Source organism: Cyanistes caeruleus, chromosome 8, assembly GCF_971803275.1.
Source record: "Cyanistes caeruleus chromosome 8, bCyaCae1.hap1.1, whole genome shotgun sequence".
NCBI lineage: Eukaryota > Metazoa > Chordata > Aves > Passeriformes > Paridae > Cyanistes > Cyanistes caeruleus.
In genome coordinates, this window is record NC_141708.1 from 28079039 (window position 1) to 28105823 (window position 26785).

General features: G+C 39.5%; 1 long non-coding RNA gene across 1 annotated transcript in view; it reads right to left on the reverse strand.

The window, feature by feature from the left end:
- The window catches only part of LOC147651950 (uncharacterized), a 32008-nt gene extending 16188 nt beyond the window's left edge, over positions 1–15820 (reverse strand). Inside the window, exons 1-3 of the long non-coding RNA XR_015290172.1 lie at positions 15219–15820; positions 9234–9413; positions 4819–4904 (exon numbers count right to left, since the gene is read on the reverse strand). This is a non-coding gene — a long non-coding RNA (uncharacterized LOC147651950). The remainder of the gene's footprint in view (positions 1–4818; positions 4905–9233; positions 9414–15218) is intronic.
- Positions 15821–26785: the final 10965 nt, after the last annotated feature.

Here is a 26785-nt window from a genome sequence, read left to right on the forward strand (position 1 = left end):
AAGGAAGGAAGGAAGGAAGGAAGGAAGGAAGGAAGGAAGGAAGGAAGGAAGGAAGGAAGGAAGGAAGGAAGGAAGGAAGGAAGGAAGGAAGGAAGGAAGGAAGGAAGGAAGGAAGGAAGGAAGGAAGGAAGGAAGGAAGGAAGGAAGGAAGGAAGGAAGGAAGGAAGGAAGGAAGGAAGGAAGGAAGGAAGGAAGGAAGGAAGGAAGGAAGGAAGGAAGGAAGGAAGGAAGGAAGGAAAATTCTGCCTTCACTGTTGTTTCACCCAGAATTTTCACTGTGGTAAAAAATCCCAGCTATTTCTACGTGTAACCCTTGTGCTGCAAGTGCATTGACAATCTGTGGATGGTCAGGAACTGCTGCTGTTTTCTCTCATGCTTCCGTGGCTTTAATGGACCTAATCCATATTAAGATGAAGGACTAATCCAAGAAAATGCTCCAAAAGCCAATGACCAACTTTGACTATTTGACCTTCTTGCCACCCTGCAGACCACTAACTGCTTCTTCTTTACCTCATTACAGATTCTTTCTGATTAACAGTCTCAGCTCTCCACATTTCACGTGCTCATAGTGCTATGGATTCTAAAGAAATCACAAGATCCCACAATTTACTGATTAAATTATTTACATGCCAAGGATGCCAGCCAAACTGCAGGAGAGAGCACCACTCAATGTCTGTTCAATTCTGTTGAGAGGATGTGAAAAAAGTAAAGACACTGACTCGAGCTTTGCTGGAGTTCTTTGTGGGGATTTATTTCACTAGGAAAAGATTACAGCAGCGGTTAGCAGCTGATTTCTAACAAGAGTCCTTTCTGCGGTAGGGTTTGAGGATGTTATGTCTCCCCTCACTCAGATGAAAATCCTCAAGAATGGTGCTCTTAGGCTGTGTGCCAGCCCTTGCATACCTGAAGAAGGACTAATCTTTCCTATTGGAAAGATAAATGTCTGTCTAAAGTAAGTGCCTGCTGTCACATTCACTCCCTGGAGGAATGAAACTCCCTTCTGGGCACCTCCCTTCTGCTGCTGACCACAGGAACAGCCGAGGAAAAGGGTAACTAACACTTCTTTTGGGTGAGGTGACTTAGACTTCCATACAGCTAAAGGTGGACATGCATCTCCCCACTGCTGGCCACCACTGGTACATGTATAACCTGACAATAGTACCCAGAATTGATGGCTTTGCTGCTTATCTGCACAATAAATAACTAATATTCAAAACTGAAAAATATGGCAAATCAAATATGGCCAAAGCACAACACCAGCATTGAAAATAGAGCACAAGATGTCATTGGAATAATTCAGTCTTGCTGATGCAACAAACAATTGGTTTTATGCTCTTGATGCCTTAAGATTTAGCTTTCATATTTTTCATATTCTGTGCTGCTTAGGTCTATAGTTTTGAGCTTCATATTAAGTGTTAGTGAGCTGTCTTCACAGAGTAGGTAGACAAAACAATTCCTTTTCTAGCTTGATACCAAAGATAATAATTTCAAGTTTCAGGCCCAAAAGCATAAACAACATTGGACTGAAGAGAGAAAACAAGGGTGGGACTTCATAACCCAAATCTGTGATTGGACAATTAACCTCAATATGCAGATTTACCAAAACTTGTAAAAATGTAATATCTCATGACCAGTTGTCCATTTTGTGACCATTTTTAGGTCCATCTTTGGTGTATCCCTGTCCAGGCTCTTGTACTGCCCAAGGTGTGTCCTTTAAGGCCTGTCAATAAATACCTGTTTTATTCTTAACTCTGTCTAGCCTCTGTTCTAAGTCAGCCTTCTCCAGGCATCTGATCCTTCTATTGTACTTTCTCTGGCCAGAACACTTTCCTGGGTACTCTTTGGAAATCATCATCATGGATTTTTCTTTTTTCTTTTTTCTTTTTCTTTTATTTTTTTTTATTTTTTTTTTCCTAAATGTGCCAGTTGGTGAGAACCAAGTGCAGAACATAAGCTGCAGCATTGCTGGTCAAACTAAGCCAAAATACCTTAGAGCAGAAATTGATCAACAGGTGAAGGCAGGCAAAATATAGAGTGATGTCAGCAACTTAAAAGGAATGATAATTAGAAAGTGATTGAACCTGCAAGTAGCAATAAGAGGTGTTTACTTATTTATTTTCACCATGGCACTTTTGTCTAACAAGAATAAAGTTACAAGGACAAATATCTGGAGAGAGAAATGGGGTTGTCAAGGTAAGAAAAGAGTGCCAGCGATCTTTAGATGACAGTGTATTTAAAGAAAAAATGTTTTTGACTTCTCATTGTGTTTTGTGAGTATGGCAGAAATAGAACCCATGGAGATGTAAAGCCCTAAAATTATAAATCCATCTTTATCCAAGATGTTGACTAAGATTCTCTGAGGCTTTTCCCAAGACATTGTTTTCATCTCCAGAGTTCCCTGATTGATGTGCATGTTTGAAGTCCACCTCTACTCAAACAGCTTTCCAGTAATTGTACCCTTCTGATTTGCTACAGACTCTTCCCTGCCAGATGCTCCTGCTCAAAATGGATCTGTTACAGGGAGTGGAATTGTTGCCTATGCTAATCTTACATTATTGTCAACAACAAATCCATCATAAGTTGAGCTGGTAGAACATTATTCAGAAAATATGTTTCCCAATTAATTTCCCTATTTTGCATTTCACTAATGCAAATTCTCTTCTGCTGTGCTTAAACAAAGGACTCTTATACAGATCCAGGACTGGATCAGCTCTTAGCATGTTCATCTCCTTCAGATTTCAATGCAGTTCCTTATTTTGAACTTACCCTGAATATACTTTACTGTTCAGTAAATATTTATTAAATGGACTACTTGGATGCAGCAGTGAAATTCAGCAAGTAATAAAATACTTGTAAACACTTTTTGCTCCTAAATGATGAGCTCATATTTCCCAAATGTGCCATGCAGAAAAACAACTACCTAATGGATAGGAGAATTTTTTTTTCTGATCTCTGTGAGCCATAAATGTTCTTCCACATCCTAGACCATGGAAAGAACACTGAATTTTTGTGGTATGAAATGTCTAATAGGAGTGAAACATAAACAGACCTCGTTAAAATATTCCTAAGATTTTATCCCGCTATATGAAATCTACTTCATATTGCAAGAATTAAGTTTAATAGCAGCAAAAATATTATGTAGATAGAACTATTTATTTCCAGGTTATGTATACTGGTCCAGTGGCTCTATCTTCCTACTACCTTAAAATTCAGTGGAGCCCCAAATTTAGAACAGTACCTTAACCTGAGTGACCATCATTTCCAGTGAGAAAGTGCTAAAGGGATTATTTTCATTTGTTCACAGAAAACTAGTTTTCATCCAGAAATAATTTAGTTTGGCTTGCCACCTTTCTGCTCAGCTTTCCTTCCTGTATTGCACAGGTCCAGTCATATGAAAAAAAATAGATTCAGATATATTGATTTTCCTCCTGATGGCTGCCTGTCATCAGGCAGGTGTGAGAATCTCCTACAGAGGCAAATGATTGAGTTTGCACACAACTTCATGCTGTAGTTTTATTTTCTGCTTTTATTTTTCTTATATTTTTCTTACCAGTATGCCAGCTTAACCTGAAGGTGAGCAGAAAAAAGCTGGTGAAACGTGAAATATGAAGGTAATTAATTTGGCTTCTGACCAGGCACATAACCTTTGCCATCTCTATGCTAATTTGTGTGGTGCTACCCATTTGTGCCTTTCACTCCCAGAAATCCTCCTAAAACTAAAAGGGACCCCAATACAAAAAAGCCACTCTCCAGCATGAGGAAGAGAACAACTTGTCTTTACAGAAGAAAGGGCTTATTAAACATTGTTGGGTTGCTATTCTATCTGCATCCTTTTGGAAGAGGCAGAAAGGAAATTAAACATTCAACACGCATCTAACCCAGGGACATACTGCCAGTAGCTTTTCCAAAAAATGTTACTGCTCAAATAAAGCTGATCTATGAGCCTCACAGCCCAGAGAGTTTTACAATGCAGTCAGCATTTTCTCCTTTGTTCCCTTGATTGAGCAGTCATAGATTTAAAACGGAGAGATTTACCAGACAGCAGAGGAAGGAACACAAACCATGTGATTTAGGTATCCAGAGCAGAGCCTTACATCCCACCACAAACCCTGCGTGTCAAAAGGCAAAGGCTTCCAGGGTCACAGCCCAGGTAACCTGTAAGGAGCCAGTGAACGTTCTCAGGGGAAGGGGCTGGGGAGCTCAATCAGTGCCTGCCCACAGCAGCAGCACCCCGAGACCCACAGGGCCCACAGGCAGCTGCACTGCACTTGTGCCGTGGTCAGTAGATAATGATTGCTGGTCAAATATTGACACAGCCATTAACTGCAATGCAAAATGCATTGATCTAACCCTGCTGTTAGTCAGATATGGCCTGAGGTGGAGTAAATTTGGGGCACTGATGGAAAGTGTTGGCCCAGGGGTTTGAGAGTGGCAAGTCCATACCAGTGGTGTACAGAAAGACAAGTTCTGACACAGATGCTAACGATAAAACAGTAATCTCTTTTCTTCTTAGAAGGAATTTACCTAATTTCAAGTGTGTATAGTTGTAGTCTCTTCCAAAGACTGACAGATTAGAATGGATTGGAACCAGCCAAGGATGTTCTTTGTAATTCATAACGGTAGACACGCTGATGTGGATTTAAAAATAAAAATCAATCTGAACCCTTGCTTGGAAATTAAAGGGAAACCATTCTGAGTACTGAATCAATTACTGACAGCTTTTAACTGCCAGATTTTAAAGATTTAAATTGAATATTCCAACTAGAGTCACAAGTGAAAATGAGTGCAGACACTTCAATCACTAAATGTACTTCTCACCAAAAGTATGATCAATGTAAGGGAGGGCTCGAGACTTCAGTCCTCTTTGGCATTCCATATCAGCGCTGGAGTGTTCTGGTGGACATCTGGGGAGCCACAAAGGAGAAGTTCAAGGCAAGGTGATCAAATATAGACAGCATATCTCAAAGATACAGCCATGGTACTGCCTCCACTGCTAGGCTGATATAAATCCTTCCTCCCTTTTTTTATTTTTTTTTTAAAGTCTAAACAAACAGTTTATTGTTGATCTTATTTAAATGGTGTTTGGTTTTTTGGTTGGTTGGCTTTTTTTTTCTCTTCAGCTGTCTTTTATTTTAATGAGAACTCAACCCCTCAAACTAAGAGAAAAAAAGGTGTCCTGTGAAGGAATTGGAGAGACTCCTTTTGTGACTCAGAACAATAGAGAAAGCTGTGTTTTTTTATCAGTTTCTGTTTATGCACTTGCAAGCTGTCATATATTACACTCTGTGTGTGACTTACTGCACGTGCCCTTTCCCTGCCACTCTGCTCATCCCCTCTCTGCTCCAGAACGTCCTTAGGAAGGGTGGATCCCTGGCAGTTTCATCGAGAAGCACAAATCAGAGAGTGCCCTGTGCTTTAACAGCTCGATTCCTGTGTGCCCAGTATTTGGAAATATATGACATCTGAGGAAAATCTCCAGTCCATTGGAGAAATGTTGCTGAGAGGGTGCCCAGCCCAGGAGCTCCATGTTGGACAGGGTTGTTCTGCACCTTCCTGTAGAGCCGTGGTTTTGGTGTGCTTGTTTCCACACAGTGCCTTCCTGAGGTGGAATCTGAATGAAGATTTACAAACATTTTGCTGTAGTGGCTGCCTAGAAAGCTGCTGCAGCCCTGTTGCTCCCAGTAGACAGATTCCCACACAGGCCTGTGAGTTTGGGTTCAAAACCTGCAATTGTCGTCCCACATTTATGGTGTGAGGAATGCTGTCGTGTGTTAGTATCACACCTTCCTTCGGAACAGATAAGAAAACCTCTGAAAAAGCAAAGTTGTGTGGACCTCATTTAAAGACAGTGGTGCTTAAAAGGACCAGATTTATTTCTGGAGACCTATGGAGAGGATGAACTTCATTTGAGAAGCTGCCCTGAGGAGACCAAGCACAGCTGAAGCATCTGCTGGCCTGGGAGGGTGGAAGGGAGGGTGGGTCACTGCTGTCAGAGGCTACAGATCCAAGATGGGACAAACTGGCACATTGACCAGGAACAGGCAAGGGCCAGAGGCTCACTATGAATGCCAGAAGCCATCATTCAGATTTTGTTGCTCATGAGGCAGTTCCCTCTGCTGTTATGAAGAAACAGTGGGCTTTAATAATGAAGTAATTGATATTCTTGTCATTTAGCTAATTAGCTACAATGCTTCTTCCACATCCTCTGCCTTCCATGGAAGTCTCCTGCCTGAGGACTATGATAGCTGATGAGATCTGTGGATTAATATGGAGAGCAACAGGCATTAAGCTATACCTTCAATCAGTTCAGGATCCTGGGGCTGAAAAATATTTATGCAACTCTTGGAGACCAGGAGCACTAGTTCCCCTCACAGTGCAGAAAATTTAAGAGGCATTGATTACTAAAAAATCTTTCAAGACAAATATTTACCACAGAGCTGTTACCTTCTGTATAACCTTACAGCCAGTATAGAAAAAAAAAATATATTTCAATGGTTTAGACTTTAACACCTATTTTTACATAACTAGATGAGATGGTGATGTTACCAGGCTAAGGAACAGCTCTCCTACATGAGAAAGGGCTAAGAAGATTAAGAGTTTTCAATTTGGAGTACAGATAAGCAAGGAAGAAATGACAGAGATCTATAAAATCAATGGAGCAATGGAAAAGTGCACAGAAGACAATTATTCACTTTTCTTCTAATGAAAGGATTAAGGGGAGTTAAATGAACAGATCACACATTTTAGAAAGCACATAAAAAAGTTCACACATAACGCAATTAAAACTGTGGAGCTCATTACCACAGGATGCTGGAGATGCTAAAACTTTATGTGAGTTCTGGGAGTAACATTCTGGAAAAAACCCCACTGAGATCCTTCTCTGTGCAGGCACTCTGCACATCTCCAGATTTAAGCTGCGACTCAGAGGAGTTTTGGAAAGCATACCTTGGAAATAGGACTCTTAGATATCTACGGCTTTCTTCTGTGGGAGGTAAAATTTCTTGCCTTGATACACTTTCAAGCTAGCCTGATGCAATCATCTCATGTCATTCAGAATAGATTTGCAGCCACAGAGAGCTGACACACAGCCGTGGATATTTTGCTGTAACCAAACCCCTGTTACTGTTGTTGGCTGTGGCATTAAAGCCACTCTACTAAACACACACATCTGGAGAAGAGCCACAGCAGTGCTCTGGTCAGCAGTGCCTCTCATTTTCCCATCCACAGAGAACTAGAGTAACTTGTTTTATTTTAGTTTTTATAATTATTCAATGAAGTGATTTGAAGGTAGAAAATGAACCCCAGTGACCTGAATAGTAGAAAAAGAAGTAGCTCATGACTCTGACTTGGGTGAGACAGAAAGCTCTGAAGGATTAGTAAGGAATTGGCCTAGCCTAGTTAAAGCTGCCACACATCTCATTAAAATCCACAGGACAGGCTGCAAGTGCTGGGTGCCAGGAAAGCTGTCATGGATGCCATGCAGAAACCTCATTTGTGTCACTTGTCCTCTCATGTGACTGAATCCAGTTTTATCTCCCATACACAACACATTGGGATACTTCTAATTTATGTATTTTACAAAGTAAATTTCTGACAACATTTCAATATTCAATTATAAGTAGTATTTTTCCCCTCATTGTTTGTTGACCTTTTTATTTTTTCCTTTTTTTAATATAGGAGGCAAAGAGAGGCAAAATTAAGTCCTCAGAGAGAGTTCTTATCCATGTGTTTGATGTGATCTCCAGAGTGGCTGTGTGTACAACAACATGGCAATCTTCCTACCAGCTCTGTTAAACAGAAACCTGGTGCTAGGCTCAACTAGATTGCCCAGTGTCTCTTGGTAAGCAATGAAAGATATTCAGCTGCTTGTTTTATTTTGATTGACAAAATTTTCAGGAAGTAAAAGAATTAATGGCAGCAATTTTAGCCATCAGTTTGGTATCCAGTAATCAATTCAAAATTTAAAAAAAAAAAAAAAAAAAGAGGGGGTGGGGGTGGATAAGTACCTGTATTATTAATGAATAATTAAATGCAGATTAAAGGTGTAGTAACCTAGAGTCCAGTCATGGAAATGTAACTGTCAGATGATGTGGGAGCTGCCTGTTTTGAGGGAATCTGATGAATGCAGGCTCATGGGAAGCTGTCACAATGATGAAACAAGCCCAGTCTGGGCTAATAGATTTATCTATTTCTCCCTGGCAGATTATAATAGGATTTGGAGCCATCCTGCTGATCAGTGGGCATCTGCAGAAAGCTCATCACACAAAAAATGTCATTTGAAGTGGATCGAAGTGGAGTATTTTTTGGAGCTAGATATCTGGAAACATCATCACTTGAAGAAAAGCAGAGAAGGAAGGCTGCATTTTGGGGTATAACGTGCAACAGATTGTCAAACCATCTGCAAAGAAGTAGCTAAAATATCTGATATGCTGTTGTCTGTTCATGAAGAATTCCCACAGGAATTTCTCTGGAGACCTAGCAGTGCTGTAGATCCTATTTTTAACCGATGATCAAAATCAGGCTATTTTTTGACTGTAGATGTATATTTTTGACTGAATGTATAGACCTTTTGATAAAGCTGAGGCTGAAATAATCAGTACTTCCAAAGCCTCCGTAGCCTCCAGCTGAAATTCTGTAAGAGTCAGTCAGCTTTTCCAATTTGCTAAAGATAGGTGCTAAGAGAACACTCTTGGAAAGCTGGACAAAGTATTATTAAGCAGATTTTGCATATGCAAAAGGGAAAAGTAGTGAAAAGATTAGTTCTTGTAAAAAAGAAAAATGTTTTTGAATCAATGCTTTAGTGAGAAAATGAACAGTATTAGGAAAAAAGCACCAGAAAAAGTAATTCCCCTTCCCAAGAAATGGGAAAAGCATGAGAAGGCAAAATATAAAATATATAGTGAAAATAATATCAACCTCATTTTCAAACCAGAAAGTTCAAACTCAAGTACAGCTAAAGGGAGATTGTTATGTACACATAATAGTGAAGAAATCCACGACAAAACAAATTTCATGCATAATTCCAAAACAAGGCTCACATTCCCATCCTGTGGTACACTTATGGTCAGGCTGTCCTGCCAAGAAATAAAATGTGCAAACAGTAAAAGGAAGGCATTTGATTCAGATATCAACAGCACCAGGAGTCAAGGACAAGATTTTTAGAAGCTGCTAAGCAAACCTGATACATCTAATGGCCAAAAGAATGTACAAGTAATTAATTAACTCCAATTTACCTGCAGTGGCCATTGGATTTGCTTTACCATTGGAAGGCAGAGTTGTGATCTGTGAGCCCTTCATTCAGTGAAAAAGAGAGTCTTAAAAAAAAATAAAGCAAGCTGGAGCCCTGGGATTGTATACACCAATGGCACCTGATGTAAAGATGTGCAGCTGCTGCCCTCCTTGGGAAAAGATGTCTGAAAAAGAGAGAGGCAAAAAAAAATAAAATTAATTGTGGTGTCAAGAGCAACTCCTCATTCAACTCTTGATCTCTGTCAAGGGAGGGTCTGCAAAGACAGTGAGACTACAGAGAGCTCTGCAAGTACTTCAGGCCACTACCCTGGTAGATCAACTTCTCATCCTCAAATTTACTTCTCACTTAGAGTGCAAAGTGCAAGGGACAAGCAATAAATCATTTGAGAAACAATACTCTGTTTTCCTCTTCTGGACACATAATGACACATGTTCTCCCACATGCTTTTCTGTACCTGCAACACACCTTCACTTATAGAAGTGGCTTGTAGTGGATGGGACATTTAATGAAATCTCCTTTGCCAGTGTCCTTCAGAGAAAAATTTAGGATCTTATTGCTCACATGGGACCCAAGCCAAAACCTCTTATTAAATTCCATGGGTGTTGAATCATAGGGCTCTAAAAAGTAATAGGAATAAATGGGTTCTCCTGGATAACCTTTCATTTTTCTTTAAAATAGCATTTCATATGCTTTGCCATTTTATGTACACGCCTTTGGCTTTGGACCAAATCCTAACTAGTGTAAATCAGTCTCACACCACAGGTAGTGGAGCTACACAAGCTGAAAACAAGCCTGGAACTGGCCCACTGCAAATAAGTTATAGATTTACCTGCTTCTGTATCACACTACTAGTTCCTGTTATTGCTTTGTAAAGTGCTTTGGGAAATTAAGGGAGTAGTAGGAGCTACATTAAATTAGATCCCAGTCTAATACAATCTGACCTGTATTTCACAAGGAAAGAACTTGCACTTCTGAAATGCTGAGCAATGATTTTTAGAAAGTATTCAAAGTAAGGTAGTTCAGATGGCTCTATACTACCCTGTTCGGAATCATATGGGAAAATCTATTACTGGCAATTTTTTTTCTCTCCTCCTAATTACCATTAGTGCTAATTAGGAAGTATATGTTAGTTCAATTTCATTGTTGCTCCATAATGTTTAGCTGAAAATTACAATAATGAATTCCAGCTTCTTCAGACAAATGTAATAAAATGGTGATTAATCTTCCCCAGGGCTATGATAGAGTATAATTCAGGGTGATCTAACATGGTTGTAAAGTGGAATGTTTGATATCCATCAGGTACTGAAGCTGACACAGTAAATACAAGGTATGATTAGCAATGTGATGAGACAAGGAGGCCACTGCCCTCTACTCAAACCCAGGTGCTGTGGCCACCATGGCATGTTTAAAATTGCTTGGATGAGCATGGAGTGGTGGTGTCCTTGTCTTCCCCTGGGCCAGTTCTTGTGCCTCTATTACTCTTGAAAACTGCCCACATATTGGAATCCACCCACATCTACTTCTGTATGGAATGGAAAAAGGAAACCTCCCTCTTTGTTAAATTAAAAATCTTTTTTTTCCATGGGTTTATGTAGGCTGTGCATAGTTAACAAAATAGAATAAAAATTCAGCATAATTCAGAGATATCAGGTGTCCTGTCAATGCACTTACAACCAAAAATTTTGGGTCCTATCCCAGACATGAGTGCCTGTCCAAGGTGCTGTCCCCTCTCTTGTGACAGTATCAGAGGAAAGGTTTATTTGGAATGACATATGGAATGACCTTGGCAAGGAGCCAGCAGGCAGGTGCCCACAAGAGCCTGTGACAGTCACTTATTCTGAGGAGCTGTGACAAATGGGCCAACACCACTCTGCTGAGCCCTTTTCCAGCAAAAGGCTTTCCAGAACAAATCTGAAACAAATCTGTTTGCCACGGCCATGCAACAGGCTGGACCCACAAGAATGTACAGCACTTTCATAAAAATATACATTTTCTGTTATCCTATATATCCAGTACTGCCAAAATTACACTTTCTTTAAGAACAGAGGGAGGCATAAGAGTGGGAGTTCTTGATCTCACTCTGGCAATAATCCATACAAATTCATGCCCCAGAATTCTTACTTTACATAATCCAATTTATACAAACATGTTCCTCTAGTCACATGCTGCCATGACTGCTGCAATCAAAGGGGTTACATAGATGGAGAAAGGATATAAACCCAGAATGAATTCCACCCTGACCAGCTACCCTCTCACACTGCACTGCACACCTTCACCTCCCTTCGGGTTCCATAAACTGAGAAATTAAATTTTAGAAAGGAGTAACATAAGAGATGCACCAAAACCCACCTTCTATTGCAGAATTAGTTTTACAGCTGCAGATAGCTCTTTAAAGTGCAAATGTACATGGAGTTTAATCTCTTGGTTTCAAACTCTGAAAATTAAGCTCCTTTCTATGATTTTAAAAAAAATGGCAAGCAAAAAAGTTAACATCCACCTCACCTTAAGCCCAAGAAATTGCTTCTAAAATCAAAGTACATGAAAACAGGCTAACAGGATTGTCTTAATATTATAGGGGATCTGTGGACCTCAGTGTTTCCAACCTCATTTCCCCAAGTGAACTAAAAAGCTCTTAAACAAGTTTACTGTAATAAAAAATATTTTATAGGTGCTCAGGTGATGCAGGGTTGTGTCACAAAGAAGTGCAAAGTATGGAATGTCTTGTGCACGCACATGTCTGTGTGCATATGTCCAAATTTCACCAAGCTGAGAAACAGTACCCTACTGTAGGGTACTGTTTCTCAGCTACTACCCTACTTTTACTCAGTACTACCCTACTTTTTCCTTTAAAAACAAAATTTTCTTCCTCTATCTCCACACCTGTATGTACAAAATGGAAAAAAACTTCCCAGCTGTCTTTTGTTCAATGGTGTTGCACATCTGGCCAATAAAGAGGTGAATTCAGTGAGGGGGCAGCTCCTAAACCCACACTTTTTGTATTTTGCAGCACCAGCTGAGCAGCAGCAGTGCAGTTTTCACCCACCCTGTCCCATTGCAATCCAGAGGGAACCCGAGGGAAGCAGACACAAAGCCCCATCCCAAGAGTGTTGCATCTTTGTATTCTCATTTTTTCTTTTCAACCCTAACCACTGAACATTTACAGAACTTCATTTACAAGTCACTCAGAGGCAAGACACAAAAAGTGTTTGTGTGCTGAGGTGCACAAACACTGACTTTTCTGGGAGAACTGCATTGCTCCCCAACCAGTGGCCTGTTTATACAAGGATTTTATTCCTGTGTCACCTTATTCAAACCTGTGCCACCTCTTAGACACACCTAGAAAGGAACAAGTGACACATGCCAGCTTGATGCCCAAATCCCATGTGCTCTGGGGTCAACCAAGTGGCAAACAAAAACATGTCCTTCTTACCCCTGATAGGGCACAGGAAGGGTGTCACCACCCTCCTGACCTGGGGAAAGCATTTTAAAACCACTGTTTTAGCATTATCCACGTTCTGGAGCAAACAAATGACAAATGAAAGACAGGTTGTTGTTGTTTCTGACAGGATTATACACAGGATATATACATAGAACTCTTGGATTTACGTAAAGGCAAACAGACCAACCCCCCTGTGCTCTCATTTTTGCAGTGGTGGGTACTTGCTGTGAACTGGAAAGCTGTTGGAAGAGAGGTGTTACTTATTTGAATTCTAGAGGACTGTATTTGCTAACCAAGTAAAAAAGTAGAAGTTTCACATGTTATCTCAGAACATGTGAAAATAAATTGATGCAAATACAGGGAAGAGGGCTATCACTTTGTGCAATCATAAGGCAAACTCCACAATGACAACTGAAGGGACAAGTGTATGAAAAAATCATAGTTTTCTAGCACAGAATTTATGATTTATTTATAATAAAGAACTGCACAGTATAGAGGGTTTTTTTCCCTAAAAAAACAAATAAATTGTTCTATTGTTTTGACAAATTCCCTTCTGCTGACTTTAAAAACTGTATAGAATGTATTTTTTTCCCTTTCACTCAAAGAAAAAAATCTTTGCTATTCATTGTGTCTGGTATGTCAAAGGAATGGAAAAACTTACAGGGTGAGAAGTGTTTACCCAAAGTACTTATTTCAAAAAGCATACAGTTGAGCTTTTAAATTGTATTAACAGAAGACCCATAAGAATAAAAATGTTTAACCACACAGATGAGTGGCTTTTCTGCCTTAGTCCTTCCAGAAACTAAAAAGTACTGATATCTCCTATGAGAGCAGTCTCCCAGTGTCCCCTCAAAGCTGTCACCCCATGACACCACAAAAAGGGAGAGGAAACCACCTGTTAAAATAAGTATATGTATAAATATATTGGTATAAATATAAATACATATATTTGTAAAAGAAAGGCAGAGGACTTTTGTTTGTTTTTGAAGAAGTTCTCAGTAGGGTTTAGCACAATGCAAGCTAAGAGTGTGAAAGCAAACTAAAATGCTATTAGAAAGAAGTCCCAGAAATCATGTCCACTGTGTACCCTGCAGCTAAGGGGAGTCTGCTTTATCACTCAAACAGGACATGGACAATAGAGATTTTATCTGTGTTAGAATGATTGTAGAGAGTCATCAACAGAAGGTCAGGAGAAATTTCAACAATAAATATTTGTAATTGCTCACTATATCTTTCCAAGGTGTCCAGTAAGGAAGTCTGTATTATTTTATCTGGTGATCTGGCTCAGGCTTGGTTTCTTGAGCATAACAACTTTGGGATGATGCAATCCAGAGTCATGACAGAGTAACTGGGAAGAGATTTTGCAAGACAAAGCTCCAGTTTTGCTAACACTGATCTTATAGCACTAAAAATTGACCACAGAAGTTAACTATCATGTGTTAATTACATTTAGGAGGCAATGATTAAGTAACATCCTCAAATAATTTACCTCCTGCCTTCAAGCCTTAATTCTTCATAACATAATTGGAAAAAATCCGAGCTGCATTTTCACTTGAATATTTTGACTTGCACTTTGACGTGTGGGAAGATTTTAACCAAGCAGTTGCTAATGTAGTAAATAATGAAATCAGAAGCAAAATTATAAATATGGCCTGGCAACTAAATAAATACAATATTAAAAAGAAAAAAAAAAAGGGAATGGATAAGTAGGGAAAGGCTTTCAACAGGAAAGAATTATCTTAAAACCACACAAAAGATACTAGAAGTCTGTATCACAATACAGGTCCAAAGTTTTAAAGTTTGAAAAACTTTAAACAGGTCTGAAAGAAAGGACTGTGTATACAGGGATTGGGTGCTTCTCAGTAGAATATGCCTGCTTATCAGTTTTATACCAGACATATTTCTATACTTTTTATAAGATGCATTTACTTAATTAGCAAGTTACTGGTTAAAAATGAGAAATTAATGAACTATAAAACATACTATTGGATATCTAGTTAAAGGATTTTTAAAGCAATAGAATTTGGGATGCTGAGGACAGAAAGGAAGTCATTAGGAACAGGAATGATCTAAAGCAATAAACTATTTTGTTAACCTTTTGAATCCCTTCACATCAAGTGGAAGGTATAGAAATATAAATATCAAACACTTTTTCCCCAAAACAACTTTCAGCAAAGCTTCAGTTCAATGTGTACATATAGAATACAGAACTTTGATAGAGTATGAGTTAAGTCTTACTCATCACAGCTTCAGCAGAAGGTGATGAAGGAAAGGACCAGCTTCAATGGAGGCTCCTGCTATTACTTCAGATAGATTTCCCCTTCTTGCATATCCTTGAGCTTTGCTTGTAGTGGAAGAAAGAGAAACAGCAAGGTCCTTAAACAAAAGCCTTTTGGTGGGGTAGGGACAGAAGCTGGTTACACTAAATCTACACTAAATCTACACTGTATCTAAAATATCTATGCATGTCATGTACAGCTGAGTGTGCATAAAGATAAGGCTGTCAAGGGAGAGCTCACTCTGACTTACTGATGTGCTCCAAGTCACAGCCAAGAGTTTTTATCCAATTTTCCAACAGAAGATGAGCAGACAGGCAGCATCCATATGTTCCTTCAGAGGTTTGTCTGCACACAGGTGAGAAGCACTGTTGGCTGCCCAGGTACCCAAGCAACATTGCAATATTAACCTCTTGTTCCTCAAAAATACAAATCTGAGGAAAATCAGAGGCTGTTCCTATGCTGATGCCTGCAGGAAGGTGGTGAAGAGTTCATTGAAAGTCCTCCTGGGAAACAGATGGGATGTAAGGCAGCACCACTGGGTAGGTAGCAATAGAAAGCCATGCTCTGTGCCAAGCCAACAGAGCTTTGAATGAGAGCTTTGGCTGTGCCAGAGGTTTGATGCAGCAGTTTGATGGCTTCAGCTGCAGCAAGACAATCAGGGGAAGATGCTTTGAGAAGCATTTTTAATGAATCTAGTTTGCAGAGAAATATTTAAACTAAATTCCTCCCTGTCTTGCTGGCCGTGCTCCCAACACAGAAGAGGCAAGGTGGAAAAGGCTCTGCACTCAGCTCCTGAGGAAACACATTGCAGTATTTGGAGCTGTGCTTTCAAGCACTGTTGGCAAAATTCCTGGGAGAATCTGGACTCTGCTCAGTCAATGAAAGCTCACTTGACAAATGAGGCTGCCCTGGCCCTACACACTTCAGCACTGGTTGGTCAATTCTTTGTGCATTCCTTTCCTTCCCCGGCAGTGAAGCTTGTGGAAAGTTCCCTGCCCATGGCAGCAAGGTTGGAATTAGATGATCTTTAAGTTTCCTTCCAACCCAAACCATTCTGTTTTTCTGTGATTCAGCAGCAAGCGTTCTTGCACAGATAAAAGGGTGATAGACTTGAGATTAGACTGGGTCACACTGTCCTTGCAGCTAAACATCAGTCTGAGGCAGCACACTTTCCTCCCACAGTGAGCAGAGTAGCCTCTAATCAGCCAAAGCATTTCTTCCTCTCTTGTTCAGAAACCTTTAAGAGAGAGTATTGCTGCCTCCTCCTTTGTGCATTGACTCCGGAGAAAAACACCCCTTCAGTTGAAATTGTTTCCACTTTGAATTTTGTTTCAGCTTGCAGGCCCTGAACTTTAAAGGACTGGTTTTACTGCCTAATGTGCATTAGTAAATTTAAATGTACATACAGTTCTTGGTGATAAAAAACCCTCTATATTCAGAGTTCATAATGTCAATAAAGAATGCCAACCCTACTGAACTGTCATTGGACTTCTGGGATTTCCATTGGTGCAAACTGAGTCCTGAAGAAGCTCCTGCAGTATGTGTATAGGAGCCTTAAACTCACTTTCTGTATTTCTAACTCCCTTGTGTTGGCTATGGGATAAGCAAGGAAACAAATATCTAATGGAAGCTCCCATATACTTTCCATACCAAAGGCAGCATCTGCTTCAAGGACAGACACACTACACCTCTGCTGAGTTTTCCCAAAGTCTGCTGAACAGCAAAGCATTTTTATTGTACCTTGTAGTGGTGTCTTACAAAAGGCACAGAAGGTTTGGGAATGAGGGGAAGGCTTGGGAAAACAGCTTAAAAATTATTCAGTGAGCTGCACCACGTCTGTCTCCAGACCTCTGGCAACAAAAACTAGATGGATATTGAGTTTCAGAATGTAAAAGAGTCCAAGAGTGCCTTAAAGACAGCATCTCAAACTGCCCAGTGCTGTGGAAACTTGGCAAAACTTTCACTGATAATCTCTAGGCAATGCCCCAAGGACACCTGCCCACCTTACCACTTCTGTGGAGCTCAAGGGAAGCCATAATATGCTCAGCTTATCCTGACTCTTGGACAGGCACACTGCCTCAGACTTGTTTGTTACTGACTCAATTTATTGCCCACATACAAAAAAAAGATAGTGAGCCATGCAAAGATCAATCTTTTTCCCACACTCGGATCTGATTTCCATATGAGCCTGGCCATCCCCTTACTGGAATGCACAGCAAGCAGCATCACAGGAGTCTGCTGTCAGGTTTTTTTTCTGGTTTAATGGGATCATGGTTTGCAAACATTAAATTTTGGCCAACAGCAAGTGGAATGACTGCAGGCCTGAAGTGTAATCACACCCAGTAATTTACAGGGAAGGAAAATTATTAATTTGTAACTAGTCATTCTTTTCAATTACAGGGTACTTTTCATGGGAAGCAGTTTTTTCACTGATCTTTCAGCTGCAATATGCCCTTCATTGCCCTGACACATTCAGATACTCTAATAAACTGGACTTTGTAAAAATGGTAATTACTGTGTGTTGGGGCTGAAGAAAGCCTCAGACATGAGAAAAGATGCAGGCCTCTAGAGCAGTAAACATTCAGTTAATATACTATATCATCTTCCATTAGTCTGTCATGTGAACTTTAAAGTTCATTATTTACAGTAATGTACTGTGAAAGATAACTTCTAATTTGTATTATCATAATGCTGCTTTCTTTCAATGATGCATTCATTTTTGCCAACTTGTTAAGAAAGATCTTTTTCAGAATTTACTGAAACTCAAAAAAATACAAAAGGTATTCCACTTCTGAAAAGTTTTGTGATTACTCCAACTGCATACACTTGTTCCTTGAATAATTCATGTGCCTTCTCAGTACTAGGATCTGAAATGGAAATATTTCAATATAGAGAGCAGGATATAGGCAGATTCTGAAGTCAAAAGACAAAAGGGGAAAGTGATCCTGAGATGAACACGTTGTTTTGTGATGTGTGTGAGGTGGGCACTGACTGGATGGACAAATAGAAGCAGGTCAGAGGCCTGAGCTCTGCCAGGCCAGGGATCAACTGAAGCTGCACAGCACATCAAGTCAGGATTTCTTACAGATGAATTTTAGACTGCTGTCAAGCATGATAATCACATTTTAACTTCATTCTGAGGGGAAGCAGACACGCTCTGAGCCGTGTTACTTTAAAAGAAGCAACCATCAGGCCCTATTCTCTTCATGGGTCATTGTAAGACAGATAGACAGCACATGAATATCAGGGTAAATTTTGAAGTTCTACTCATTTTCAGTAGCCCTCTATTTGCTAAAATATAATTGTGGAATAATTATATTTTATATATATAGGAATATATAGCCTATATTCCTATATAGGCTAAGGAAACAGCAAGTGTTGCTGTAAAGTAAGCATGATCTGAACCACTTGTGCAAATTGGAGAAAAAGGACCCTGGATTTTGAGGTGGGCACCATAACCACATCAAAAAGTGCAACTGCAAGATTGCTGAGAGAAATGTGCAAAACAGATTGTTAAGTTACAAGAAAGGGAGGCCTAGGCAACCTCCTAGAATGCCTCGGGTGCCATCACGCAGCACGCTGGATTGGATTCTAAAATTGCCATGTGACTCCAAGGGATTTGATAAAGCTAACACTCACTATGCATTGACTGATGAGCAGCTCACTTCCCTTGCTGAACTTGGACTGTGCTCACAAATCTCAGAGGCAAGGAGTTGCCACAGCACTCACATAAATTATGACTGACTCATGATATTATTAATCACTCTACTGTGTGGGAAACTCATTCTTTTTCTCTGTTCCCCCACATCTACCACAGAAGCTTTACAGGAAGCTGTAAGCCTTTCCTAGTAATTTTCATGTTTGGGGGTTTTAACTATTTTTTGCCAAGTCCCAGATTCTGCAAACAAAACCAAAAGCCATGCCACAGTATTTGTTACAGCTGTGAGTTGGTTATCGGGGTGCTTGGATACTTTAAGAAACTTTAGGTTTTAGGAATTGCCCAAGATAATATTTATCTTGTCATCAGAAAATGAAGACTAAATTCTCTTAAGCAGCCTTTTAAACTCTTTTCTCCCTCTTCCTCTCTTGTCCTCCCAAAGCGCCACAACTGGGCTGTTGGCAGGGCTGGAGCATACTGATGGTACAGAAGGAAATTATGTGTCTGGATTTCCCTTGTGCAGTGCAGATGCTGTCTCTTCAGCACGGAGATCCCTTTCATAATGGCTATAAGAGAAGTTTTCATGACAGTTTTTCCTCTTATTTCTCTGACAGATATCACAACCATCCCAGACCTGGTCATTTTTGGATTGAGAACAGGTTTCTCCCCGAGTACTATTTAATCCTCACAGCTGTGGATCAGTTTTATGAGAGTCAGTTAAAAATCCCATAGGTTCTAAAACTTGTTAAAGATTATAGAGACATAGCAGGCTGGTTGGAATGTGATCTCCAAGAACCTGTCTATTTTATTGCTTCCAAGGGGCTTGTCAGCTTCCTATTGAAACACAGTTCAGTAATTGCAGAGTGAATAAAAATGGGAAGATAGCTTTTTATTGGCACTAAATGATCAGGTTGATTGGCATTAGGGATCTTCTTTATACAATTTCATTGACACAAGCATATGCTGAAAGGCATCTCTATTTTCCAATAACACATTACTACACATAGTAAAACAACTCACTACCCAGTATTAAGCTATAATGTAACTGATAATTTGGAATATGCCTCTATTATATTTAATTTCTACGACTCCCACCAAAAAAGTATTCACCTATTTTTAAAATTTTACTTAAACTTAGTAACAGCAAAAATTACGTGTAATTATTTAATCTATGGTTCTAAGATTCTCTGAAGGAAACATTTCACAGTAGAGCAGTACTGAGGGGAACTTTCGTGGTATTTTAGACAAACAAATTTTAATAATTCCCATTACATCCTTTCCCATTGCTTATGGAATCCACAGTAATCCCTCCCCCTCTCATAATGATGAGTCCTATTTCACCACACTTCTGAGACCAAACACAGCCCAGAGAGAGTTGCAGCATCTGATACAAGGACAAAATTAAATAAATTGCTATAATGGGGTAAGGAGTCCATAACAGATTGGCTTGTAGGATTGTCATTTCAAAACCTTGTTAGTTGCTGACCTAACCCTCCCTAAAAGGATTTTCAGTGACAAAATTTCTACTGTTTCTCCCAGACAACAATTTCCACAATATAACTCTTCTCTCCACAGATTTTTTTCCTCATATGCAGAAGCCTTTTATATATTTGTAATGTTGTCTTCCCCACTCCTTCAGCCTTCTTCATTGTCTATTCCTACCCTTCACTACCTCATTTTCATTCTCTTCACTTGTTTGAATATTGTTTTCTAAATCCTGACGTTTTCCATTGGTGCCCCTGATTTCTCTGTAATGTTTATTTCCTCTGTGTCAAGGATCATATCAGTCACATATGACTGAAAGCACTGAGTCCAGAGAAAAAGATATTTTGCAATGTGTTTCTTTATAAGCTTTAACAAAGTTTGGACTTCTAGAAATATTTGCCTCAGGCTTTTTGAAACAGTATTCAAAAAAGGAAAGCCAGGAGTTGTCTGAGCTCTCATCAAGAGCTAAAGGAAGGAAAACACTCATTCAAAGATTGGTCTGAATTTTCACGATCTTCATTATTCTCTGATGGTTCAAATTTCAGCTGTCCTGGTCAGTGATACAGCCAGGTGGCCAGTCAAAAGGAATGCCTGCAGTTCCCAAGATAGAAGGAAACAAAAGGATAAATAGGAGCACTCTATAAAAACTCCAGAGGCAAGTACCAAATCCTTCAATGGAACCTCATTTACAGCAGTAACTCAGTGTGGAACCGCTTCTTTCCTTGCCTTTGGCCAGGGATTAACCACAAGAGAAACAAATGCAAGATATCCCACTGAAAGGAAAAATAATGTCCTGCTTTGCATGAAGCAACATTATATCATGGGAACTACCAGAGAGCTAAGAGTTGCACAGAGGCAGAAGATTTATTTAAGCAAAAAAGGCTGAAACCAGAAGTAGTCCAGAGGTCACAGAACTTTTCTCATGTTCTCCCACAGATTAACTACTTGGATTAGAAGAAAAGAAACCCACAGTATCAATAGCCTGAAATGTATACCAATTGCAAATTCATTTCCAAGATGTGTCTTTTTAATTGATTAAGTTTAGTTTTCCAGGGGAAAAAAAAATTAAAAAAAAAAAAATAAAATAAAATAAAAGAGGAGCAGAAAGAAGAGCAGTATATACCTTTCTTGACAAAAAAAAAAAAAAAAAAAAAAAAAAGAGAAAAATTAAAACCCACAAAAAACCCCCCTACAACCAAATATCTCAACCAAAGCCAGTGCTTAGGAATGCATGAAGAGTTATGGGATTTTGGGATTTTAAATCTCTGAAAACAGAGAGGTCATGTGAAGTGCAACTGGGATGCATCTATTTGGATTTTATGAAGAATGCAATAGATTTGCATGAAAATTACTCTAGAAACTATTACATTTAATTTTTTATAAAATGTGTGGGAGTTGGAAATGAACATTGCTATTGCATTTAAAAGCTCTCTTTGGGATTTCTTTGACGGCGTCTCTTCCGAACACAACAGTCTGAAAAGATATGAGTAACTCAGAGTTGTAGGAATATTAGCACTCCTGGCAGGCAACCTTCCCAAATCTGAATTTAGACTAAGGTTTTGATTCAAAATGAAAACTGTCAGCCCTCTTGCTCACCTCGTGTTTAAATCCAGCACTACTCACAGGGGACAGAGCAGCATCTAAGGCTCTTTGCTGATTTGCAAAGTGGACAAGTGGAATCATGTACAGCCTAAACCAAGACATTTTTCTTCATCCCAGAGCCTTCCAAGTAGTTCCATTCACTAAAGGGTTACCTCTTTGTAACTCCATCCTTTTCATTGCTACAGAACCCTTCAGATCCCCAGAGCTGAACGTGCAACCTCTGAGCATCCTGCCAGCCAAGGGTTCTGGCAAAGCCAGAAGGGAGCAAAATCTCCAACCTGCTACTCCTGGCTGTGCTATTGATCTGCTCCCTGATAATCCCCCAGCAAGCTGCTGGGTGGAAAAAACCACAAATACTGATTAAGAGGTTGATTCTTTCTGGACACAGAATTTTTTGACAGGGCCCTAATTTCCAGGAGTAAAAAAAAAAAAAAAAGGACTGGTTTTAGTGGAATGTTCCCATTTTGTTTTGATTGATTATATCAGGTGAGATGCTTTTTATATCATTTAATTTTCTGTTTTCTCCAAAATCTGAGTTTTAGTTATATGTTCTTCAGAATTACAGAGTGACACATTTATGTGAGAACTCTAAAACTCAGAGAAATAATTGAAGTTAAAAACAAAATAATCTTGGAAATAGTTGTCCAATTGCTCAAAAAGTGGCAGAATTACAGCAAAACATGTGAAATATGGAGACTGAGATATAAGCAGCTGTTACAGGATTTCTACCAGTTCTATCATTTGATGGTATGATTGCTTCCCTTTTGACTTGTAAAATCAAGAGGGGAAAAAAAGCAGAGTAAAGCAGAAAATTAAGAGGTAAAACCAAGGAAAAAAAAATAAAGAAATGTAAGAGCAGAGAAAGCAAACATTGGTAGGGATAAAAGTGATGCCTAAGATTATTATTTGATATTCTTCTGGGGAAAGAGGACTTCAAATTTATGCAAGCTTTACTCTCTGCTGCTTAATCTCTCATGCAGTGCAACTATGGTGAACATAAGGGCCATAGTTAAAGACAAAAGATCAATTTTCAGATCATGAGCTGCTGGATATGGGAACATTCCTGGAGAAAGACACATTTTTGTCCTTTTTGCCCTTTTGCACATTTTAGTATAAACCTATAGGTTTACACAAAAGAAGCTCAGCCCACGGTCATTCGCAGAATTAAAACCCATCAGTCCAGAAAGATCAGAAAGGACAGGTGAGGACAGCTGGGCTCAAAATCACAAGTGTGAATTTTCTAACACACTGGAAAATCACTTCTTTTTATTATTCCTTGTGTCCTGGCAAAGCCCAGGCTGATCCACAAATTCTATCCCTTACACAGCAAATGCATCATTCTCACTCATGCACTTATGAATATGTTATAAATTGTGACTAAATGTAATTATGTAAATGATAGTCATTTGTTTGCTGTGCAGATTAATGTTCTGCCTCACTGGGGTCCCAATATGGAGCAGCAGAAGTTTGAGCTTTGCAGCTGTGCCTCTGTGTGGTGCTGCCTCTCATGTAAAAATTAAAATGAAGATGGAATTTGTCTTTTGCTTAGGGGGAACAAAACAAACCATCCCTGTGTTACTTAATACATTATCTATTACTTCCTCCAGGTAGCAGAATCAATCACCTTTCCCAGTGGTGGTAAACTCCCAGGGAATAATTTCATACACCTCCAGCTCTATAACACAATGTCAACGTGTTAATTGGAATCCCAAAAAAATGGATTTGCTTTTTTTAGCAAAGCTAAGCTTCCTTTGTCAAACTGGGAGCTGTCAAGAGACATGAAAAGTAAAGTTCTGCTACACTGAGAAGATATGGCTAATAAGGATTTATGTAAAATGAGTTTTCCATCCTGTGAAGGGCTTTTTTTGATAATTAATATGTTGTCTTATTTTGCATCAGGATTACTCTGGCAGCTTTAAAGGTTGGGGAGAGTGTCTAACAAGAAAACCTCTTCCAAAAACAAATACCTGTGTACTTCATAAACTTGCACACACATGCTTCCTTTTAAGATGAATCACAGTCACAATTCTGTGTATTTTGACTTTTTCTCCTCCCTCTTTAGAAAGTTGCCTGGAAAGTTCTCCCAGAAGTAGGCTGCAACACTGCTCACAGGCTGATGGCATGTGATCCCAGATCTGAGTAGTTTTTAAAGTTAGGTAGCTCATTTCTCTTGTTTAAACCAGTAACTTTGTAAAGCAGACTGAATGCAGCTTCATATAGTTAAAATACCAGTCCCAGTATTCATAATACAGTTATCACAAAATGTTTATATTCAATTTTCTAATTATGTCTTTTGAATTATATATGTCTCTACCTAATAGAGGATGCAATGTAAGTAACCCTAGGGAGGAAGGGTAAAAAACGTCTGCCAGACTAAAAAGAATTATAAAGGTAGCAGCTATTTTGTTAAAAGTGTGACCAAAAGATACACAATTTTCTCACAACAGTTCTTTCACTGACAATGCCAGTTCTGAGACTTATTTTCAGCACAGCATAACAGTGGAGACAGGAGTAGGCTGCCTACACAGTCTAATTGCTTTAATAGTAAAAAATTCAATGTTTGAGAAAAGGAAAATGTATTTCAGGGCTCTGGCATCTAGTAAAATGAAAGAGCCACTGCTGTTCTGCATTTCAAGTTCATGGTGTCATCCAAGCCCCGTTGCACAGAACTTTAGCCCTTCATTACTTAATCAATCTTCTATTAATTACCCTTGTGCTCCTAGAACTCAACACTGGCTTCTGACACTGACTTTCTCAGGTCATCTCTCTCACTCTAAACCCAAAAATTTCTGCCTACACAATAGGAAACAAAACAAAGCAAATCAAAAAAATTAGATAGTGGCCAGGGTGACTTGCAGGTTCCTCATATAGTTGTAGGTGATGTAGTAACCATTAGTAGTTCACACCTTAGGGACAGACTGCTTGTAAAGTACTCAGAGCTTCTTAGGTGAAATACAGTGTTGAGTTCACAGCTATTAACCTTTCAAGTCAGCATGTCCAGGGTATTTGGAATCTTTACAAATGCCACCCACAAGGGGAAGAAATGAGTAAAACTTTTTTAACATACTCCTTGTTGATTCGTGAGGTTTAACATGCATTTTCTCATTACATCCATACCCAGTGAAAATTACAGGGGAGCAATTCATGCAGCATGTTCTTCTTTTATAATTGAACAGAAAATATCCCTTATCCTCATTTTAATCTTCCTCTACATCATGCTCAGATGTTAATCAGTGTACAGAGAGCCTGCCTCCAGTCAGCCTGGATCCATTTCTCACAGTGCTTGCATGCCACAGAGAAGCACATTTGTGCAGCCACAGCAGAGCTGACCCACTAGGATGCTCCAGGAGTGCAACCAACTCTAATATTCATAAAGCTGCTAATTTATGGCAAGTGCTTTTCTCCCATCAGGGTTTTCCCTCTGACTGCATGCAGATTCCAAGCGTAATGTGTCTTCTTGTAAAGCAGAACTGGAAGAATTTAGTATTTCAGGAAGTAAAAATAGGAAGAGGGAACAATGTGGCAGCTTTCTATACTTTCCCTAAGGGAAATACTTACTATGTTAGTATTAATTCTATGTGCATCCAATGATGCTTGAATGCTTATTTGGTTAAATAACTATATATTGCTGTTTGATTTTTCATCAAACATGCACAAGCAATTATGCTCTTTAAAAATATGTAGTTGATAATATTATTTGTAAACATTGTTAAATGTCAAATATTTTAAGATGTTATACAATAATATAATTTTTTTAATGTTTGTCACTTCTTATTTCCTAACAAAGAAAACATGCATTTCCTTTTTTGCCATTAGAGTGAAACAAAACAATGCAAAGAGACAGAGTAATACTTTCAGCTCTAACTAAGGGATCCTTGTGGCAATAAAAGTGCTCTTTTGTCAGAAGAGTCCAGTTAAAATTCTATTGCAGAGGAGTTGCACTCTCAGGGTTGGCCTGAGGGCACTGGATCCCATCCTTTCTGGGTTGTGAGTTAGGAAAGGCACAATAGATACCATCAACAAGAGGCAACCTGTAGTGTGATCAGCTAATGTTCAGGCTACAGATTGGAATATATAAATTGATAACTGCTTTAAAACAAAAAAAAAGTAAAGAAAAATAATCTAATAGCAGAATTTGGCAGATGAAAGGATGCTAAATGTGAAGTGGGCATGCACTTGAAGCACTGCACAAGCCAAGCTGTGAGACTGCAAGCCAGGTCTCTGCACACTCTCTTGCCAATATGCCTCAGTCCATCTCTGGAAGGCAAATCATATTGATGGTAATTCCATCCTTGGCTCTTTGGCTAAAGCTACTGATGTTTTTTACTCCCCATCATAAAGCAAATTGTTTTCAGTACTTTGGATCTAGGTCTGAGACCTGTACTCAAGATCAAAGGACAAGGGCTTTTTTAGAGGAGTTACCTAAGAAGTTCTGCTCACCTGAAATATAATTGACTGCTTTGGCTTCATGCCAGGCTTGGGATCCTGGTTCTCAGAAACTCAGGAGTCCGGCTGGAGAACAGGGCCTTCCTGATAGGGTAGGAAAGGTGTCTTTTTAAATTCTGCTGGGCTGTATCAGGATATTTGTGACAGTGACACTGGCTAATTTTAGCTATTGAGCTAAATCGCTGCCAGCCTGAAAAAGGCTGCAAAGAAATGTTAAGCTGATAAATGACTTCAGGTCACCAAAACATGAGTTTGTATGGCCACTAACTGCTGGAGGGCCCACAAGCTTCCCACAGAGTCTACCAGCTCCAGAGATTTCCAAGCAAGATTGCTGCTTCTCTGTGTAAAAGCTCCCCTAACTCCCTTAAGGCTTGGCTTTGCCTCTACCAAGCTCTCCATGCCAGCTGTAGAGAGCTGTGCTTTGAACAGCTCTGGCAAAGGGCAGCTGGGAATGCTGGTGTTGTACTGCAGGGATGTTTGTGTCAGGCATTGCTGAGCAGGCACTGGATTAATCAGGCACAGCAGGTACCCTGCTCTAGCACTGGGAGTGCGACAGGGGAAAGCATTCCAAATGGAAACAAACATGAAAGTCCCCTGAGAACAGTCAACTCTGCCAAAGAGGGGGG